Consider the following 21,461-nt stretch of genomic DNA (forward strand, 5'->3'; position numbering starts at 1 on the left):
GAGAGGATCATATGATTCTTGTTCTTTCTTTTGTTAATGTATTGTATCACGTTGACTGATTTGTGGATGTTGAACCAAACTTGCAGCCCAGGGATAAATCCTGCTTCGTCATGGTGAATAATCCTTTTATTCTACTGTTGGATCCTCTTGGCTAGTATTTTGGTGAGAATTGTTGCATCCATGTTCATCAAGGATATTGGTCTGTAATTCTCCTTTTTGATGGGGTTTTTGTCTGGTTTGGGGATCAAGGTAATGGTGGCCTCATAAAATGAGTTTGGAAGTTTTCCTTCCATTTCTATTTTTTGGAACAGTTTCAGGAGAATAGGTATTAATTCTTCTTTAAATGTTTGATAGAATTCCCCTGGGAAGCCATGTGGCCCTGGGCTTTTGTTTGTTGGGAGATTTTTGATGACTGCTTCCATTTCCTTAGTGGTTATAGGTCTGTTCAGGTTTTCTATTTCTTCCTGGTTCAATTTTGGTAGTTGATACATCTCTAGGAATGCACCCATTTCTTCCACGTTATCTAATTTGCTGGCATAGAGTTGCTCATAATATGTTCTTATAATTGTTTGTATTTCTTTTGTGTTGTTGTGATCTCTCCTCTTTCATTCATGATTTTGTTGATTTAGGTCATTTCTCTTCTTTTTGATAAGTCTGGCCAGGGGTTTATCAATCTTGTTAAATCTTTCAAAGAGCCAGCTCCTAGTTTGGTTGATCTGTTCTACTGTTCTTTTGGTTTCTATTTCATTGATTTCGGCTCTGATCTTTATTATTTCTCTTCTCCTGCTGGGTTTAGGCTTTATTTGCTGTTCTGTCTCTAGCTCGTTTAGGTATAGGGTTAGGTTGTGTATTTGAGACCTTTCTTGTTTCTTGAGAAAGGCTTGTATTGCTATATACTTTCCTCTCAGGACTGCCTTTGCTATATCTCAAAGAACTTGAACAGTTGTGTTTTCGTTTTCATTGGTTTCCATGAACTTTTTTAATTCTTTAATTTCTTGGTTGACCCATTCATTCTTTAGTAGGATGCTCTTTAGCCTCCATGTATTTGAGTTCTTTCTGACTTTCCTCTTGTGATTGAATTCTAGTTTCAAAGCATTGTGGTCTGAAAATATGCAGGGAATAATCCCACTCTTTTGGTACCAGTTGAGACCTGATTTGTGACGTAGATTGTGATCAATTCTGGAGAATGTTCCATGGGCACTAGAGAAGAATATGTATTATGTTGCTTTGGGTTGGAATGTTCTGAATATGTCTGTAAAGTCCATTTGGTCCAGTGTTTCATTTAAAGTCTTTATTTCCTTGTTGATCTTTTGCTTAGATGATCTGTCCATTTCAGTCAGAGGGGTGTTAAAGTCTCCCACTTTTATTGTACTGTTGTCAATGTTTTTCTTTGCTTTTTTTTATTAATTGTCTTATATAATTGGCTGCTCCCATGTTAGGGGCATAGATATTTACAATTGTTAGATATTCTCATTGTATAGACCCTTTAAGTAAGATATAGTGTCCTTCTTCATCTCTTATTACAGTCTTTGTTTTAAAATCTAATTAGTCTGATATAAGGATTGCCACCCCAGCTTTCTTTGGGTGTCCATTAGCATGGTTAATGGTTTTCTACCCCCTCACTTTCAATCTGTGGGTGTCTTTGGGTCTAAAATGAGTCTCTTGCAGACAGAATTTTGATGGGTCTTGTTTTTGAATCCAATCTGATAGCCCATGTCTTTTGATTGGGGCATTTAGCCCATTTACTTTCAGGGTAACTATTGAAAAGTATGAATTTAGTGCCATTGTATTGCCTGTAAGTTGCCTGTGACGGTATATTGTCTGTGTTCCTTTCTGATCTGTGCTGCTTTTAGGCTCTCTCTTTGCTTAGAGGACCCCTTGCAATATTTCTTGTAGGGCTGGTTTCGTGTTTGCCAATTCCTTTAGTTTTTGTTTGTCCTGGAAGCTTTTTACCTCTCCTTCTATTTTCAATGACGCCTAGCTGGATATAGTATTCTTGGCTGCATATTTTTCTTGTTTAGTGCTCTGAAGATATCTTGCCAGTCCTTTCTGGCCTGCCAGATCTCTGTGGATAGGTCTGTTGCCAATCTAATGTTTCTACCATTGTAGGTTACATATCTCTTCTCCCGAGCTGCTTTCAGGATTTTCTCTTTGTCTTTGAGACTCGTAAGTTTTAATATTAGATGTCGGGGTGTTGACCTATTTTTATTGATTTTGAGAGGGGTTCTCTGTGTCTCTTGGATTTTGATGCCTGTTTCCTTCCCCACATTAGGGAAGTTCTCTGCTATTATTTGCTCCAATAAACCTTCTGCCCCTCTCTCTCTTTCTTCTTCTTCTGGGATCCCAATTATTCTAATGTTGTTTCATCTTTTTGTATGGTTTATCTCTCGAATTCTGCCCTCGTGATCCTGTAGTTGTTTATCTCTCTTTTTCTCAGCCTCTTTGTTTTCCATCATTTGGTCTTCTATATCGCTTATTCTCTCTTCTGCCTCATTTATCCTAGCAGTTAGTGTCCCCATTTTTTATTGTACCTCATTAATAGCCTTTTTAATTTCGACTTGGTTAGATTTTAGTTCTTTTATTTCTCCAGAAAGGTTTTCTCTAATAACTCCCACGCTTTTTTCAAGCCCAGCTAGTATCTTTAAAGTCATGTTTCTGAACTCTACATCTGACATCATACTAATGTCAGTTTTGAGTAGGTCCCTTGCAGAGGGTACTACCTCTTGTTCTTTTTGCTGAGGTGATTTTTTTCGTCTTGTCATTTTGTCCAGAGGAGAATAGATGAATGAGAGAACAGAATGCTAACAGGTTAACAACATCCCCAGCAAATATACTCTATACAAATCAGAAAAGACCTGGAACCAGGAGACAAGAAAAGGAAAGAAAGAAAAAAGAAAGAGAAAAAAAAAAAGGAGATAGAAAAAGATAAAAACAAACAAAAACAGAACAAAACAAAAAAAACAGAATATGATCAAATATGATCAGGCTAGTGCATAGATCAGTGTCACACACTAGATTTTGGGCATATTTTGGTCTGTTAGAAGAAAGTGCCTGCTAAAATTTTAAAGGAAGAAAGACATATATTTACAAAATAAGGGTTGATACAATGAAGGGATGGAAGATGACTGTAAAGATGAAAATTATAAAAGATTTTATAATAGGAATTGATAAGATAAGAAGTTGTTTGAAAAAAGAAAGAAGAAGATTTAAAACAAAAGAAAAAAGGAAAGAAAAAATAGGGAGAGAATGTGATCAGGCAGGAGACTAGAACAAAGCCATACACTAGTGATTTAGGGTATATTTTGATCTGTTAGAAGAAACTGTACCTCAAAATTTTAAAGAGAGAACAACTTATATATATATGCCAAAAATAAGAGTAACTACTATGAAGGGATAAAATATGACTCTAAAAATGAAAAATAAAAAATGTTTTTTTATAAAAGGGATTGATAAGATGTTGGTTGAAAAAGGGAAAAAGAAAATTTCAAAAAAAAAAAGTTAAAAAAATTAACTTTGAAAAACTAATGAATCATGGTAAAAAAGCCATGAATTCTATGTGCAGTATTCCCCTACCGCTGGAGTTCTCCCATTCTCCTTGATGGGTAAACTTGGTCTTGGCTTGCTGGCTGATCTTGCTGATCTTCTGGGGGAGGGGCCTGTTGCCATGGTACCCAATGTCTTTGCCAGAGGCGGAATTGCCCCGCCCTTGTGAGTCCGGGCTAAGCAAGCTGCTGGGGTTTGCTCTCAGGAGCTTTTGTTCCCTGCAAGCTCTCGGTACAGCTTTGGAGGACCAGGGTGAAAATGGTGGCCTCCTAATCTTCACCCGGAGGAGCTGAGAACTTGGGCCCCCGCTCTCCGGGCCGCACATCCGGATGTCACTCCCATCTCCCCGGTCTCCGGCCGCACTCTGTGCTCAACCGGCCTGTGACTGAGCATTTCTCTCTCGCACCCGACCCCCTGTGGAGTCTCCAAACCCAGCAGATCCCTGTGGTGTGCTCCTGCGCCGCTCCTCCCGGGGGAAGAAGAGGAGTCTCCCCAGCTCTGCCGCTTGTTCGGTCCCTGCTGGAGGAGCAGTGGCCCGAGTGGGCCGCGGATCACAGTTTATGGCCACCCCGAGCTGAGAGCCCATGCCTTGGCTCCGTCTCTGCAGCCGGCTTCCCCGCTCCAATACCTGGGAGCTCTGCCGCACTCAGGCACCCCCGTCTCTCTGACCCCGAGGGTCCTGAGACCATACTGTCCCGCGAAGTTTCCACCGCGGGCTTAGCCTCTGGAGCAACGTCCCTCTGCGGAGCCGACTTCTAAAAGTTCTAATTTTGTGCTCCGTGGCTCTATCACTTGCCAGAAGCAGCTGGTGGAGGCCTCCTCCCCCGCCGTCTATCCTCCCGAAGATCGCCTCGGATTCATTTCTCCACACATCCTACCTTCCAGTAAGTGGTCGCTTCTCTCAGCATGCAGTGATTTTATAATCTGGTGCCTACCTACTTTTCTAGCCCTATTACCAGATTTCCCTGGACCTCTGCTACCCTGCCATACTCCACACTTACAGCTCCACACCATTCCATGATATTTCATCACTCTGTGTCCTTACACACTGTTCTCCTTCTACCTAAGCCTTTTACTTTTCCTGCATGTGTTCTCAAAATTTAACTTAATTTTCAACCCTAAAATCTAACTTAAGTTAAACGTTCCCTTATATATTTCCTAGCAACCCTGAAAACTTTTACTATGCTTTCATATAACCTTGTCCTTACATCGGTTGTAGAACTTACTACTTTTTATGTGTATTATTTATTCCTAATCTCCATGAGACATTGTTTTCTAAAAGTTAGAATCTACTGGTCTACCTCACCTACAACTTGAAAAAATACATTGTTTTGATTGAATGTTTGGGCAAATGAACAAATAATAGACTAAGCTTATGAATGAGGAAAAAAGGGGAATAAAATCCCACACAATATTTGAGAAAAGGAAATAGGAACAGGGTTAGGATTTAGAGGCTGGCTTCACACTGAGTTGAAATGACCAAGTTTCATCAAATATGGAGGACAGAACTTTAAGAGAGATCTGTTGCATGGATTTGGAATACTATGAAATAGTTTTAGAAATAATTTTAAGCCTGGATTAATCCAACTCTCAGTCTGTATACAATAATATTTATGTAGCAAATGCTCATTTGAAACACCTAAGATATTGCTGTGCAAGACAGATCTGCTGAACAGAACCCTATTATTGCACTCACGTTGATGGATGGGGCTTATAGGATTATATCTGCATTAATAGATGTCCTACAAGACACATGCATTATAAATCATGTTGCCGACAATAAAAGTGAGTTGACCTACTGTGTAACTTTATCTTATCAAATTTCTAGTAAGGTGTTTGATAATGTTTCTTTTTACTAAAGAAAGAGGTTTTTAATTTATTCCAAAGAAAATTATTGCAATTGCAACCCTGTTTTAGTTCTTTACTGGCTAGATTTTCTTATGGAAAAGAAATACATGTCCCCTGTTACTTGGTCAGTAAAATCATTTACATTTTCACATACAGAAGTCTCATTATCTGCTAAGTTGGTGCTGAAACAGCATGAGGCATTAATTGTTATGCAGAAATAGACCTATGAATATGCTAAAATAGGATAGGGGTTAACATTTATGACTGCTTATGTATTTGTATATTTAATGTTCCTGTTTATTTCATGTGCAACCTTTACTTTATGAGTGCATACAGAGGAGAATTAATGTTTGTGAGGGGTTTTGTGTCAGAGATAATATGTGAACAGTTATGTTTGCTGACCTCTCTCTTTTTCTCCTAATAACATTTGTGAATGAAAAATTCAATGAACAAGAATTTTTTTCATTCACTATTATGCTTTGTTCTGTGATTATGTTTGGTATAAAGAGGCATATCTGTATACATGTCCATAAAATAAAGAGCTTAAAACAGTCATAAATTTATGTAAAATCTAATATTTTCTAAGAACATGTTAAAACAAACAAAAATATCCAGGAAAACCCATTTACGCCGTACTATATTACTCATCAACTTAACTTTCTTAAATTTTTTCAACCAAAAGATATTTTTACATTAATTTTTTACTCCCTTTTACTTTCTTATATGCATGAAGTAATGTTGCCTAATCCTTCATGGTGACATTAATTTAGGAATGTCACTTTCATTATACCCATTTCATTGGGTTTGGCCTGAATATCTGTTAAAATAACACTCTAAATCACAAATGGACTAATGCTTTATGTCTTTAAACATTTATTTACTGTCTTAATTTTCTATTACAATGGGGTTAACTTAGGATTCACTTACTGTCTTCCAAAGTTTAGAGATAAACAAGCTCACATACATTTTAAATGAATGGGAATTCTGGTAAGGATAGTAAGCAATGTTTTCATATCTCCTTTCACAACTCTCCAAATGAATGGAAAAAACACAGAACAAAGAAGAAATTTCATCTGCATTTGAACCAGTGAATTATAATAACTCATAATGTAAACTGAAGAAAAAAGCTGCCAAATCAAGTAAAAATTAGGCCCAATGTAAAAGGGAAGCATCAGTTTGACATATATCTTTAGTTTCTATCATTATACCAGCAGGCAGGTTGTGTGAAAAAGTGGATTCTACTTTGGAGATATGAAAGGACATCGCTAGGCCATAAGAAAAATGAGGGCACTCCACTTTTGTTCAATCAGCTAAGCCAAAATAATGGAAGAAGCAGAACTAAAAGAAACATAGTCAACCTTTTTTTTTTTTTTTTTTTGGACCAATTATAACCTAACCTTGAAGATGAGGCAGGGCCAAATAGAGAACAGAAATATCTGAGTACGTTGTTTTGGACAGTGGGCTCTGAAGATTGCCTCACGCTGCCCTGGTTTGCTCTGGGTACCCAGACTGGGTTGAAGTCTCAGGACATTCCCCTGAACTTACTATTAGACCCTCCTGCAGAGCTGGCCTTGGCTGTGTGATTGGGGATTCCATCTATTTGTAGAGAAAATTGGTGTCACTAATGTACCCAGTATGCATTTTTCTGCCACCTGTCTTATTTATCTTTTCCACTCAAGCAACTTCACAGCCGAACAAAAAACCACAAATCAACAATCTAACCAACCAGTTTAAAGGCCATGGATAGAATTCAAACTATGTCAGGTAAAAAAAGAGGAATCAGCCCTTGCTTGGGCAGCACACATACTAAAATTGGAACGATACAGAGAAGATAAACATGCCCCCCATGCAAGGATGACATGCAAATTTGTGAAGCGTTCCATATTTTAAAAAAAAGAGGAATCAGTTAAGGCAAATTGGCAGCATCTGTTCTGGACACGTATCAGTCCCAGATACTAGATACACATGTTTCCTTTTGATAGTAATTATCATCATCATCATCATCATCATCTGTAACAACAACAACAAACCTTACAAATAAGTGAAGGACATAAATATTGTATGTAAGATATGAAGATGCTTTGAAAGAATATTTTACTTAGTATAGGAAAAGGAGTAAAATTTCCAGAGCTCTTTTCATTTTTTTTTTTTTTTCCAGAGCTCGTTTCATTGAGTTTAACATTGAAGAATAGAATAGCCAAGCCTCAGATACTTGCTACTTCTGGGGCAAAATGCCAACTTAGCCCATGGTGGTGCAAGGCGAGTTTGGCCATTTCTTCTGATTCTATAGTTCAGGTACATATTACTAAGACACAGAAGTTGTATTTCCAAAAGTTCATAGAGGAACAAAATACTGCTCAGAATTATGAATAGTTTGTATGTTTGATTATGGAGTATTTGAGAAATAATGTCAAATTAAAAGCTGGAAAATTGGTAGATGATCATCTAGGGATTCTGTTATCATAATAATAACCTGAATATTTCTCCTATAATTGAACGGGAGACTTTGAAAGCTTTTAGGTATGAGAATTCTATGAACCCAGGGGAATGTAGTTAATCGATTAGAGGAAGGGCACCCTAGGTGGGAGAATTGTTGTAGGCCACCACAATAATCTCTTTAGGAGTTGGCTGCACTTAGACTCTTAGAAAGGAGGATTTCAGAAATGTTACAAAGGCAGAAAGCACCTGATGAGATTAGACACTAAGTCCAGTTGAGCCTGACCTTTAATTACATTGTATTGTTGTGGTTGACTCTAAACTATATTAGGCTTGTGGTTTCATTAAAGGAGTCCAGTTATCAAGAACATCTGCAATTAGCTGACATAAAGTGACTGTACAAAGATATCTTTTTGTGGAGTGCTAGCAAAGCAAGGAAGGTAAACAAATAAATAAACAAGTCATTTACTTTGTTTCTTCCTCATACAACATTCAATTTCATGGCCAGCCAAAAATAAACAGTGTATATAAAACTCCATGCTGTATGAGACAAAATACAAGTAGCATTTTGGGAGAAAATATTTAAAATATTTAATTAAAAAAGATTACTCTTCATAATATGAACCAGATTTACAAGTTATTTAAAAAAAATGAGTGAACCAATTTAAAAATGTGGTAAAACATAAAAACCCAGGACACCATAGTACTAAACTTTAGTGACAATTAAATGAAGATTAGAGCAAACATGCTACTTTACTTTTCTCCTATAAGGTTATCAAAAATAAATCAATAAAATTTAAGTCTAATAACAGTCATTGGGAAGGTGAAGTAAAATACAGTATTTCAATAATTGTTGTTAAGAATGTAAATTCTGGAAGCAATTTGGCCATACTGATTAAAATAGCAAGTATGGGGTGCCCCACAGCAAATCAATCCAATTTTAGGAATCAGTGCTATGGAAATACATGTGTAAGTACAGATGTTAGACAATAAAGTACACTTCAGATATTTTAGTAAAGTAAGTCACTGAAATGACTACCTCAACTATCTATAAGCCTCACTTGTGAAGTAAAATATAGTACTATGCTGCTACCAAAATGTGATAGAAGGATAATTTACTGACATCAAAAGATATCTGGGGCGTAATGTCATACCAAAGGAAAAATAAAACAAAAACTTTGCAGAAAACAATACATAGCAGAAAAATGGTTTTGTGTATATATGTGTTGGTGTATATACATGTATTTGTATGCCTGAGTGTAGGTATGTAAGTGAATATATACTTATACAGAAAAAGAAGGAGAGAGCATGACAAAATTATACTCCAAACTTAGTTATTGCTAGATATGTCTTTATTGCCATTTTATTACCTGTTTTGTGGTGGTTTTTGAAGATTTTCTCTGATCCTTTCTTGTATTTCTCTCTCTTGTGGTTTGCTGGTTTTCCTTAGTGATATATTTGGATTACTTTCTCTTTACTTTTTGCATACTTATTAGTGGGTTTTGATTTGTGGTTAGCATTTGGTTTGTACATAATGTGTTCCCCATATAGCAGTCTATATTAAGTTGATGGTCACTGAAGTTTGAAACCATTCTTTATTCTTCTGCTCCCCACATTTTAGGTATATGGTGTCATATTTTACATCCTATTATTTTGTGAGTTCCCTGGCTGGTATTTTACAAAAATATTCATTTTTTCACAGCTTTGTGTTTCTTACTTTTATACTGTCACTTTTGGTCTTTCCTTTCTGTTGAGTCCCCCTTAATATTTCTTGCAGAGCTAGTTTAGTTGTCATGAACTCCCTTAGTTTCTGTTGGTCTGGGAAACTGTTTATCTCTCCTTCTATTGCCGGATAGAGTATTTGACTACAGATTTTTCGTATTCAGCAATTTGAATATATCATGCCACTGTCTTCAGGCTTTGAAAGTTTCTGCTAAAAACCTCTTGATAGTCTTAGGGGGGGTTTCCCTTATATGTAAGTGTCTTCTTTCATCTCAATGTTTTTCTTTATCACTATATTTTGCCATTTTAATTATAATATGTCTTGGTGTGGATCTACTTTTGTTGATTTTGTTGGAGGTTCTCTGGGTCTCCTGGGTCTGGATATCTATAACCTTCCCCAGACAGGGAAGTTTTCAGCTATTATCTCTTCAAATAAATTTTCTGCCCCCTTTGCTCTCTTCTTCCAAGACTCCTATAATGCGAATGTTACTACATTTGATGGAGTCCCTGAGTTCCCTAAGTCTATTCTCATTTTGCATAATTCTTTTTTCTCTATTATGTTCCGCTTGATTACTTGCTCTGTCTTCTAGATCATTAATTTGTTCCTCTGCTTCTTCCAGCCTGCTATTCATTCCATCAGTCTTGTCATTTTGTTTATTGAGCCCTTTATCTCTGCTGTATTATTCCTTACTTCTGTATCAATGGTCTCACTCATGTCTTCCACTCTTTTCTCAAGTCCAGTGAATATCTTTATCATCATTACTTTAAATTCTCTATCAGGGATGTTACTTATATCTGTTTCACTTAAATCTCTGGCGATGTCTTTGTCCTATTGTTCATTTGGGACAAATTCTTCTGTCTTCTCATTTTGTCTAAGTCTCTATGCCTGCTTCTGTGTGTTAGGGAAGTCAGCTATGTCTCCTGTTCTTGAGGGTAATGGCTTTATGAAAAAGAAGTCCTGTAGTGCCCTGAAGTGTAGTATTTATTTCCTGTTCCTCAGAGCCTAACACTTCAGGGAGTGTCTCCACCGTATGCTGTGTGTGCTCTGCTATTGTGTTCTGGCCACTTTATCTTTTAGGCCAGGTGTCTTCAGAGGCCCACTTTGCCTGTTGTGGGCAGTGTTTGGTCCCTTACCTGAATGTGGCACATTTTAACTATGTGTGCTCTGGTCTGCTTGTGAAAAGAGACTGGCCACCACTACTGCCAGAACTGAAGCCCTACAAAACTCTGGTTGGAAGATGTGGTGGGAGCAGAGATTTGGGCTGGTGGTCTGGTGGAGGGACCCACCTTGCTGGGACTGAGGCAGTCATGACTAGGAAGGGCAGTTCTTCCAGGGCATGGGGGTAGTGTAGGCAAGTTAGGTTCCTGCAGATGGTTCTGTGTTTATGCTGAACAGTAGGGAAGGGAAATGGCACCTGCCAATTTCTTTGTTCCCAGAAGGGTCTCTCTGTGAATGCTGCCTCTCTGGGACATGTTTGGAGATAAGCAAATAACAACTCCATGTTTGGAGATAAGCAAATAACATCCCTCTTTAGATCACTGTGTCCTCTTTAGATCGCTGTTTCCATGCTGTATGTCTGCAGACTGTTTGCCCTGCCTTCTATCCAGGAGCAGCCCCAATACCTCCGGGCTCTACCTGAGCCAAGCCTACTGACTTTTAGAGCTCCAGGCTTTAAGCCCCACTGGTTGTAAGAACTCATGAAATTTGGCCCCTCTTGCTTTCCAAGCCAACTGCTATGGGGATTGGTTTTCCCCATTAGCTCCCCACCTCTGTGTGCTAATTTTAATTTCACTCTTTTCCATGACCTAGGCTCCCACCCCACCATAGCAGCCACTATCTGTTTCTCTTCCAAACCACATGTCTGCATTTCCTTCCCTCTTCAGTGTGGCCTCTTATCTACCTTTAGTTGTGGAGTTTGTTCTGTCAGTCTTCAAGTCAATTTCCAGGGTATTTTGGGTGATTTGATAGTTACCTAGTTGTGTTAAAATCTTTAAAAAAAAAAAAAAGAAAGAAAGATTTCACAGTTGATTCAATGCCTCATAAGAGGCTTGGGAAAAAGGAAAGAAAACAAAAGAAAAGGGAAAAAGACCAATAGCAATGGATAGAAAGAATATAGTAACATATTAATTACTGATAACTTCTGGATTTATTACATTGTTTTTACTAGCTTTATAAAATGTCTTTCATAAACTCAGAGGGCTTTATAATGCAATTTTGTGTTTTATCCTCATTATGTAGTTGTGTATTAAAATATAGGGACTTCTATTCCATTAAAAAAATCTAGAAATTATTTCCAAGACACACAATGTCATTCATGGAATGAATAGGAATATTTTTATGATCTATATCATTGATATTTAATAAACTATTGGGAAAACATTTTTTTAAAGATTTATTCATTTATTTGAGAGAGTACATGAGAGAGGGGAGGGTTAGAGGGACAAGCAGGCTCCTAGCTGAGCAGGGAGCCCAATGCGGAACTCAATCCCGGGACTCCAGGATCATGACCTGAGCCGAAGGCAGTTGCTTAACCAACTGAGCCACCCAGGCACCCCGGGAAAACATTTTGACAGTAATGAGAAAACATCTGGCCTTCAAGATAATTTTTTTTTAACATTCTACAACAATAATGACCACAAAGTCTGAATATGTTCTATTTTAATAATGATGTCACTTTGTATATATTTTGTGAACTTTCTTTTCTTTACTGGAGGTATTTCCTGTTTAACCTCCCTTATATTGTAATTTTGAAAGAAAATTCTTTGGAATAATACTATGTGAAATATTTTACAACTGGGTTATATTTTCACTCCAGAAACATTATTTATGTGGATGTAGATCCCAATTTGAATAAATTCTCTGTGCATCTCAAAGTGTGCTTATTCTGCACAAGTTCTGCCATAAATTAGAGGCAGTTAAGATTTCCTATGGGCTAAAATATGACAAGTAAGCATCTAACTTGCAGTTTTATTCCTCTTTTCTTTTCTTTTCCTTCTTTCTCTCTCTCTCTTTTGAACATCCGGTGAAATATTCCCCCTTTTAATATATCATTGTATTATGTAGTTATGTAATATTACTTATATATAATGAAAGTAGATAATTAGTTGTCATAATTTAGTTGAAGCCATACTCAGGAGCCAGGATTTACCTTAAATAGAATAAGTACCTTTAGCTATATGTATCATGTAAATACATTAATATTTAAGATTATTTTAAATGATATTTTGAATGTGGAGAGAAAACATAGTCTAAAAAAAGAAAAATATCACTTGTAACATGATAGGCAAAATACTGTAATCAACTCTACATTATTTGATCAATTTGGAAGAAATATTGATAAATAGGAATTCACTTAATATATTGTTCAGCCTTTATTTGCCAATGGAAACAAAGATAATATAAACCAACATCCCCTATACCTTTGGAAATTCATGTTTAAATCAGCTAGTGTAATGAATATGCATTGATTTGGGTCATTGTGTAATTAAACAAGTTATACTTGTTGAAAGATGTAATAACTCATATATTGTATATAATATATATTTCATTTTATTTGTCAACAAAGAATTGTTTTTTATTTTACTGAAAGTTTTTTCACATTTTTCTCAAATTCTTCCCATACTAAATTTAGGGAATAAATAAACTATGTAATTTTTATACTTTTGACTGAAATGTTGAATCAGATCATAGAAAGAAAGGATAACTGCCCAAGGAACAAATTCTTATGTCAACTCTTCTCATACACCATTTCTTCACCATATTCAGACTTAAATGACAATACTAATAACTGATAATTACACTTTAATCTACAACTTCTCATTCTCCTGACTCTCTGAAAATGTTTCTCAATGTTTTTCCTTGGCTACTCTCACCATTCCCCTGCCCTTCACTCCTAGGGTTCTAGTCTTTTTTCTCCTCTCTTAATAATCTATATTTACTCAGTACTTCCATGACCTATGCCTTCAATAATTATTCACAAACCACAACTCAGACGGAGACCTCACTTCTTATTCTGAAATCCCTTCAAAATTTTCCCCATCTCCATTTTGCTTTATTATAATCTATCCTGCATCCTGCTATTATAATCGTTCTATGTAAAAAGCTGGGAATTCTATGAATTGGTTTTCCATTCCCTTCAGTATAAAGCCCCAACTCCTTTCAAGGCCCTTAAACACTCTTTAACGGTCTCTATTTCATTAAATCAGTATGTTTCTGGTTATATCCACTTTCTTCATCCTCTCCAATTTTTCCCAGAGAATCTGTATTATCTACATTGCAACTTTCTTGAAACATTGTTAATTGTACACACTGGAAAATTGTCCATTTCTACCCATGACTTTCAAATGTCTAACCAAGCATTAATGTAAGTGGATCAACTATTCAGAATTATTTGAAACTAAGAGTAAAATTTACATATAAACACAAAATATTTTTAGTATTTTATATGAATTAAGTATTTCCAGGGATTTTTTTTAAGAATACAATTACTGTGTAAATAGAAGAAATAATATAAATATCTTCTGTTGAGAACATTACCATAGGTGTTTGCCATTTTGAAAGCTTGCAACACAAGTGTCAACACTGCTCGTGGTATTTTAATTGCCAATATAGCGGACTTACTTGTAGCATCATGAATCTATTTAAAGGATACACTTATTTAATACTTCAAAAGGTCAATTTTTTTAAATATTTTTAAAAGAAGAGTAATCAGGTAAATATTCAAAATTATGTTATTGATCATTGCCCACAAATGTTAGACATCAATGGCCTACACTGCCAAACCAGTCAACTGTTTTATTTGTTTGTTTGCTTGCTTAATGAGGCAAAAATGACACCAAAGCTTTGTGAAGAAATATATGCTAGAGTTTGCAAAGATAATTTATACTTCTGAGATTTAAGGGAAAGTTCAAAAGCAGTATTATGAATGTGAAAATAAATGTTTAAATTCGAACAATAAACTCATTTCTTTTAGAATAGGACAGATTATTTAAAAATGTGGTAATATGGTCATTTTCTTGTCCACTGAGAAAGCTTACTAATATAACCTAAAATCTAAATGAAATATATAGGGGCACCTGGGTGGCTCAGTCATTAAGCATCTGCCTTCGGCTCGGGTCATGAAGCCAGGGTCCTCGGATGGAGCCTCGCATTGGGCTCCCTTCTCAGCAGGAGGCTTGCTTCTTCCTCTTTCACTCCCCTGCTTGTGTTCCCTCTCTCGCTGTCTCTCTCTCTCTGTCAAATAAATAAATAAAATCTTTTAAAAAATAAATAAATTATATGTATATATATACGTGTGTGTGTGTATATATATATATATATATATATATAATCCACCAAGAGTTATACTATTTTAGGTAGACTTAATAAGATGGAGTAAGATGTCCAAAGTATATGTAACAACTACAATCAAATGAATTTTCATTACAAATGAAGAAAGTATCATTTATGAAAATCAGGATAGAAATTTTACCTCTTTTGTTAGCATTTTGCAGTACCAAGAGAATGAATGAATAAAAATGGAACCATATTTTAGAAGGGTTTTGTATCCAAGATTAAGGCTATAAAATTATAACTTGAAGGTTACAATTTTTTCTCATTATTAAAAAATATTAATTCCAGGAAATTTAGAAAAGCTAAAACTAAGCAAAAATAATAAAAAGAAACCACTCAAAATATCATCACTATAAAATGATTACTTTTAAGTGTTTCATTGTAGCCCTATTTTCCTGCATATTAATTTAATTAATTAAATTGATCATACATGATTAATTTGGTCTTGAAGGGGCAATAAAAACATGAAGATTTTTTCTCACAAATGTCCCTGTCAATCACTCTGTGAGTCCCTTATTCCTTGACCCACTGAATAAAATAAAAAACAGGCACTATGGCTCCCATGATGATTTTTAGCTAATAAAAGTTCCTCCAAGAATCTTGAGTCACAGAAATAGCCTCATTTCTGTAACTAAAATGTCCAGTCTTGTCAAATACATATTAGGTGAGTCCTGTGGAACCTTGGTGACTGCTTAATAAGTGGTAGTTCTCACGGAATGTTAAGAAGGAAAGAAAACATGTAGTGTATTTACCTATTAAAAATTCACTATTTGAAGCCAGTTTGCTGATCAAATTCTTATGCCAGTTATTTTAGTTCCTTGGGAGATTTTGGTATACAGGGTTAATCTGGAGGCATTAATGAATTAGTATGGCAATGAAGTTAAATGATCTTCTGGGTTGCTGTGATAGTGTAAATTTGTAAAACTTGGAGTTAACTTATTGCAGTGTTCTACTCCCAACAATTTATCAGTGATTATTTTGGCAAAGAGATAGCTAGCATTTGATTAAGAACATGGACTTTGCAAGGAGACTGCCTGCATTTTGTTGTTGTTGTTAAAGATTTTATTTATTTATTTGAGAGAGACAGTGTGTGCAGGAGGAGAGCAGAGCAGAAGGAGGGGCAGAGAGAGAATCCCAAGCAGACTCCACATTGTTGGAGCCCCATGTGGGGCTTGATCCCATGACCCTGAGATCATGACCTGAACTGAAACCAAGACTTGGAGCTTAGCTGCCGAGCCACCCAGGAGCCCTGGATTTTTAATATAAGCACTTTAGGAAACTGTTTAAGGCAAGAAATCTTATTGTGACTCACTTTTCTCACCTATTAGAGGGAGTCATTATACTAGTTACCTCACCAAGTTGAGTACTAAATAATATATTCAATATCTTAAAAATATAAAGTATGAAATCCTAAGTTCATCATAGTTACAACCATCTCAAATGACATGGAGTTTAATCAGCAAGATTCTGAGAATTTTATGGGCTAGGCCAATTGAAATCAAGGGCTTATTACTTTTTAACATAGAGTCCTGTCACAGAGTGAATAACCAATAAATGCTTTTAAATAACTGATAGAAATCACCATATTCAATTTTCAATATTAATAACTACAAATGGTACCTAACCAGTTCCAGCATTTGCCCAATTTAGAACATAAACTAAAGAAAGATCACCCCGAAGTTACAGTGCATGGTGCTCTCCTTCACAGGCGATTTTATTTTATTTCTTTTTTATAAAGAGTTTATTTATTCATAAGAGACAGAGAGAGAGAGAGAGAGAGAGGGGCAGAGGGAGAAGCAGGCTCCCCACTGAGCAGGGAGCCCGATGTGGGACTTGATCCCAGGACCCTGGGATCATGACCTGAGCCGAAGGCAGATGCTTAACCATCTGAGCCACTTAGGCACCCCACAGGCGATTTTAAAAACTAAGTTAAAAATTAAAGGTTAGTGATTAAAATTTATGAAAATCAAATAGCACTGCCACATTACCAACATTGTTACTGCAAGTAAACATATTATCTGCACACCACACTTGAAAAAATCAATCTCTAAATTATATTCACATTCTGTGGCATTAAGCAAGATTTTTGCTTGGAGACTTCTGATGAACAATAAACAAACTTGAAACTGAACCAACCCAGACGATTGTTTTTATGTGTTTTATGTGCTTTAGTGGTAGGGAACAAATTGAATTTACTCAACATAGGAAGAATGTAAGAAAAATCATTTTAATTGTTCTCTCAATTTCTTTTTCTGGATAACCATGAGATAGTCGGTTTTCTTTTTTCTAGTTATTTTAGTAAGACATTCCATTATTGCAGAAACTGTACAATAGCTCTGAGAGCTATCACAAAGAACAGATGAACTATAAACTATTGGTGGGAAATCTCCCCACGCCCAAATTAAAGAAATTGTATTATGATAATTGATACAAATTCAAAATAGCTTAGCAGCATTTTATTTAAACCATACCGAGAGACAACACGACTTAGAGATTAAGTGTGAATCCTGAATCCAGAATGAAAACCCTGTAAAGCCCTTCTCAACCACAAGCTGTGTAAATTTAGAATATTTTGTTCTCTGTGCTTGAGTGTCCCCAAAAAGCAAATGTGGATGGCCAAAGAGGTTTCTACTTTTTAGAGCCATTGTGAGAATAATATGTGTAAACTGCGAGTTACCTAATTATCATATGGAGTTCTGTCCTCATATAGTACCAGGACCAATAAGAATATGATGCACGGAAAATGATCTGAATTCAGTGTAGAGATTTTTGCAATAGTCGCCGTCAGCTCCTTCAACTGGTAGAAAGTTCCTTTTGATGAGGGGAATGAGGAATGTTGGATACTTATCAGGATATTGAAGAAAGGTTTGCACAATAGGAATCTAGCTGAAATACATCTACGTTTCTTCTAATATTCAGATTCTATTAGTCTCAAGGTGAGAATCTTCATAATGATCATTTCAGCTCTGCCTAATAATACCCTGGTTGAGACTCATAAAATTTAAATGAGGTAACTTTGTAAGGGATTCTTCTACTTTCACATTTCTCGACTTCAGCAAAGTTTCAACCTCTAACCTTAATGAATTTTTCTCATGAAACAATGCATATAAAATTATTTTCATAAATCTTTTATAGAGTTTTTTTTAGTGTTCACCTTAAAAGTAAAAAATCTCTGTTTTACATATTAATATAAAACCATATAGCAGTTACATTTCTTTTATAAAAACTAAACAAAACATGGCATTTCCTGATAATTTCCAGCATGTCTCTTTAAATATATAAGGCATAACGTAAACATTCTATTATTTTCAAGTTTTTAATTAAATTCCAGTTAGTTAACATACAGTGTAATATTAGTTTCAGGTGTACAATATAGTGATTCAGCACTTCTATACAACACCGGTGCTCATCACAGAAAGTAGTGAGCATTCCTTTAAACATGCATTAAAAATGTAAGAAATAGTATCATGATCTTTGATACAAGCCCACCAGCGTTCAGTTGAATATTTTAATCTGTATTTTCTTTAATACTGTGTTTCTCAGATTATAAGTACTCTTTCCATTTTATTTCTCTGTTGGTCAGTGTACTTTCCATTTTTATTTACTCTCCATCCTTTGGAATTCTACAGGCGTCCAGTAATAAAATCTCAGAACTAATGTACAAAGATGCATTTTATTTATTTATTTATTTATTCACTTTTAAAGATTTTATTTATTTATTAGAGAGAGAGCACGCACAATCGGGGGTAGGGAGAGGAACAAGCAGACTCAGCACTGAGAGCGGGACTCTCTGTGGGCCCGATCCCACAATCCCAAGACCACAACCTTAGCTGAAATCAAGAGTCGTATGTGCAACCACCTGAGCCACCCAGGCGCTCCCAAAGATTCATTTTGAAATACTGACAAGTTTGTTTTTTGAAGTTTTGGTTAAAATTATCACTATCACTCTTATGTGAAACATTTTGTTTTTGTTTTTTTTAATGATCTCATTTGTTTCTGTTTTCTACTTACCCTCATTTGAGGTCTCTCCTTATGATTATATTCAGTTTCTCCCCAGCAGGCTCCTCCCTCTACTTTGCAAGTGGCTCAAACAAGCATTGATTCTAAAAAAAATACATGTTAAACACCCAAGCTGTTCCAGGTTTGAGATAATTATCAAAGATTTAGTCAAGTAGATGGGTCTTATCTTTAAAAAAAAAAAAGTGTATTGTAAAACCAGGGTATCGAATTCTCACTTTCTAGCACTATCATTCTCTCCACGTAGTGTTCTGCTTCTGCCAGCACTAAATTCAGTATTAGGCCTTTAAATTCTTACCGTGAAGCTTCTACACCCGCCACTTGGCTGAAAAGTGCTCTTTAAGGACACTAATTGCAAATCTGTGGATTTGTTCTGTTTTCTTTCTTTTTTTTTTAAGATTTTATTTAATTATTTGAGTGAGAGCGAGAGAGAGCATGAGCGGGGGGAGGGGCAGAGGGAGAGGGAGAAGCAGACTCCCTGATGAGCAGGGAGCCCTACTCTGGGCTCAATCCCAGGACCCCAAGATCAGGACCTGAGCCGAAGGCAGATGCTTAACCAACTGAGCTCCCAGGCGCCCCAGGTTTGTTCTGTTTTCATTCTCCTTCAACTTTCAATATTTTTCAGTGTATTGATTCAGCTGGCTTTAAAATTTTCTTTTGCTTGTTTTCTCTGTTTCATGAATATCTTCTTTTCTTCCCTTTTCCTTAAATCAGTCATGTTGGCCAAACTATAAAAGGTCTTCGACTGTCTACCAATTGTAATGACTCCAGGTCCTGCCTGTCCAAAACTTACCTCTTCATGAACTTCCGTTTCTAGCTTCCTGCTCTATAGTTCCCATATATTATGCCTTATTATTTCAAAAGCAATGAGTCTTGTAAAAACCCTTTGTACTTTAACAGATGTTAAGTCTTTCTTGAACATCTTCATTCCTGCCAAAAGTATCATTGATGTATTTGGCAACCAGACTGCAAACTGATGTCCACATTTAGGTTGGCATTCAGCCTCTTGCACCTAATTCCACTCTGCTCACTCTACTTTGTTTTCTTTCACTCTCCCCAAGTATGCCATCTGTTTATCCTTGACAAGGATTGTCATTGTTCTCCAAGCATAACATACATATTTCTGTCTTTCAAATTTTTTGTAACTTTTCTATAACTCTTCATTATATGTTTAATTTATTGGCCAACTCATTCATGGAAATTTATCTACCTACCCTAGTCCTTGATAATATAATCCCATCCCAAGCAAAGTTAAGTACAAAGGGGACTGGTTTAAAGATACCTGATCCTAGGTTTAAATTAACCACTATTCTAGGTATGTATCCTTGGATAAATCTCCTAATTTCTATGAGCCTCATGACTTATGCACATAAAGAAGACCAAATAAGATAATATGAGTAAAGTGCCTGTCACAGTAAAATAAATATTAGGTACATTAATGTTATTATATTGCCCCTGACATTTTTCAAATGGTGCATTTTTTCATTTATTTCTGTCTTCACAATTCGGCATTAAAATATGACACCAAAAACATCATAATATGAAATAACTTAAGCAGTTTCCCTATGTAATAATACTCTGTAAATGTCATTTCCATTCTAGTCACCTGTTTGCATACACAGTGTCTTGTAACAGCACTGTAGCTGGTCTTACACACTCCTCGCTGGCTGACTTAAGGCCCTTGATCTGTAACAGAACTAAGTACTTTCTTTGAGATTTGCAGATCACTGGCCTTGGGGAATAAAGGAGCAGAATGTTCCTAGGCCACAGAGGCCAGCATGTCTGTTTGAAGTCCCCTTAGCTTTCTGATTAGCCCAGCAATCTTTTAGCAAAGTGTTTTTCTTTTTTAAGGTTACACAAATAACTTTACTGACCTCCCTTTGTGCATCTGTAGACCTTGCCCCTCTTTGCAGGAAGAACAGACTTCTCTTGCACAACCCCTGGGTACCAAGGAATCAGATCTTCTTGCACAACCCTCCCCCACCCCCACCCCAGGTACCAAGGAACTAGAACTTCTTGCACAACCTCCAAGCACTGAAATAACCCTATAGCTGACATCATTGAGTCTGCACTTAATCAAGTAATGTCACAGACCACTGCGCTCCTCTACGTGATTAAACCCCTTTAAAAATCTCTGGGCCACTCAGACACCTGGGTAGTTGGCCTTTGGTCAAGAACCTACCTTCTCCCCAGTTGGCCAGCCTCCTGAATAAAGCTCATATACCTTTCCAATCAAAACCTGTCCCTGGAGTATTGGCCTTTCTAGCAATGGGCAGCTGAACTTGGGTTTCAGTAACTGTCTGACAAATACATTTTGTGAGTTTCTGGTTTGTGTTTATGGTGATATTCGGATTACTGCTTAATTACTTCACTTCAAAGAGAAAAGATCTTTGTTTTCCCTAGAAAACAGAATCCAGCACAAAACTAATGGGCCAAGGTTTTATTGGGATATACAATCTCAGGGTTGCAAAATTGAGGAGAAAAGGGAAAGAGGGAAAGCAAATATCAGTCCATGTATGACTTATACCATCTCTCTCTCTTCATACAAAGTAGCCATCTAAGT

The 21,461-nt window shown here is 36.3% G+C and overlaps 1 protein-coding gene and 1 non-coding gene across 2 annotated transcripts in view; both read left to right on the forward strand.

Annotated features, from left to right (window-relative positions):
* KLHL1 (kelch like family member 1) overlaps positions 1–21,461 on the forward strand; it is a 378,887-nt gene that overhangs the window by 181,359 nt on the left and 176,067 nt on the right. The window lies entirely within an intron of this gene.
* Positions 7,178–7,280, forward strand: LOC112827021 (U6 spliceosomal RNA). The gene has a single exon (XR_003209136.1). It is a non-coding gene; the product is annotated as a U6 spliceosomal RNA (small nuclear RNA).

This window comes from Callorhinus ursinus, unplaced genomic scaffold, assembly GCF_003265705.2.
Source record: "Callorhinus ursinus isolate GAN/ISIS: 27379988/994484 unplaced genomic scaffold, GSC_fseal_2.0 scaffold7, whole genome shotgun sequence".
In the NCBI taxonomy this organism is placed as follows: domain Eukaryota; kingdom Metazoa; phylum Chordata; class Mammalia; order Carnivora; family Otariidae; genus Callorhinus; species Callorhinus ursinus.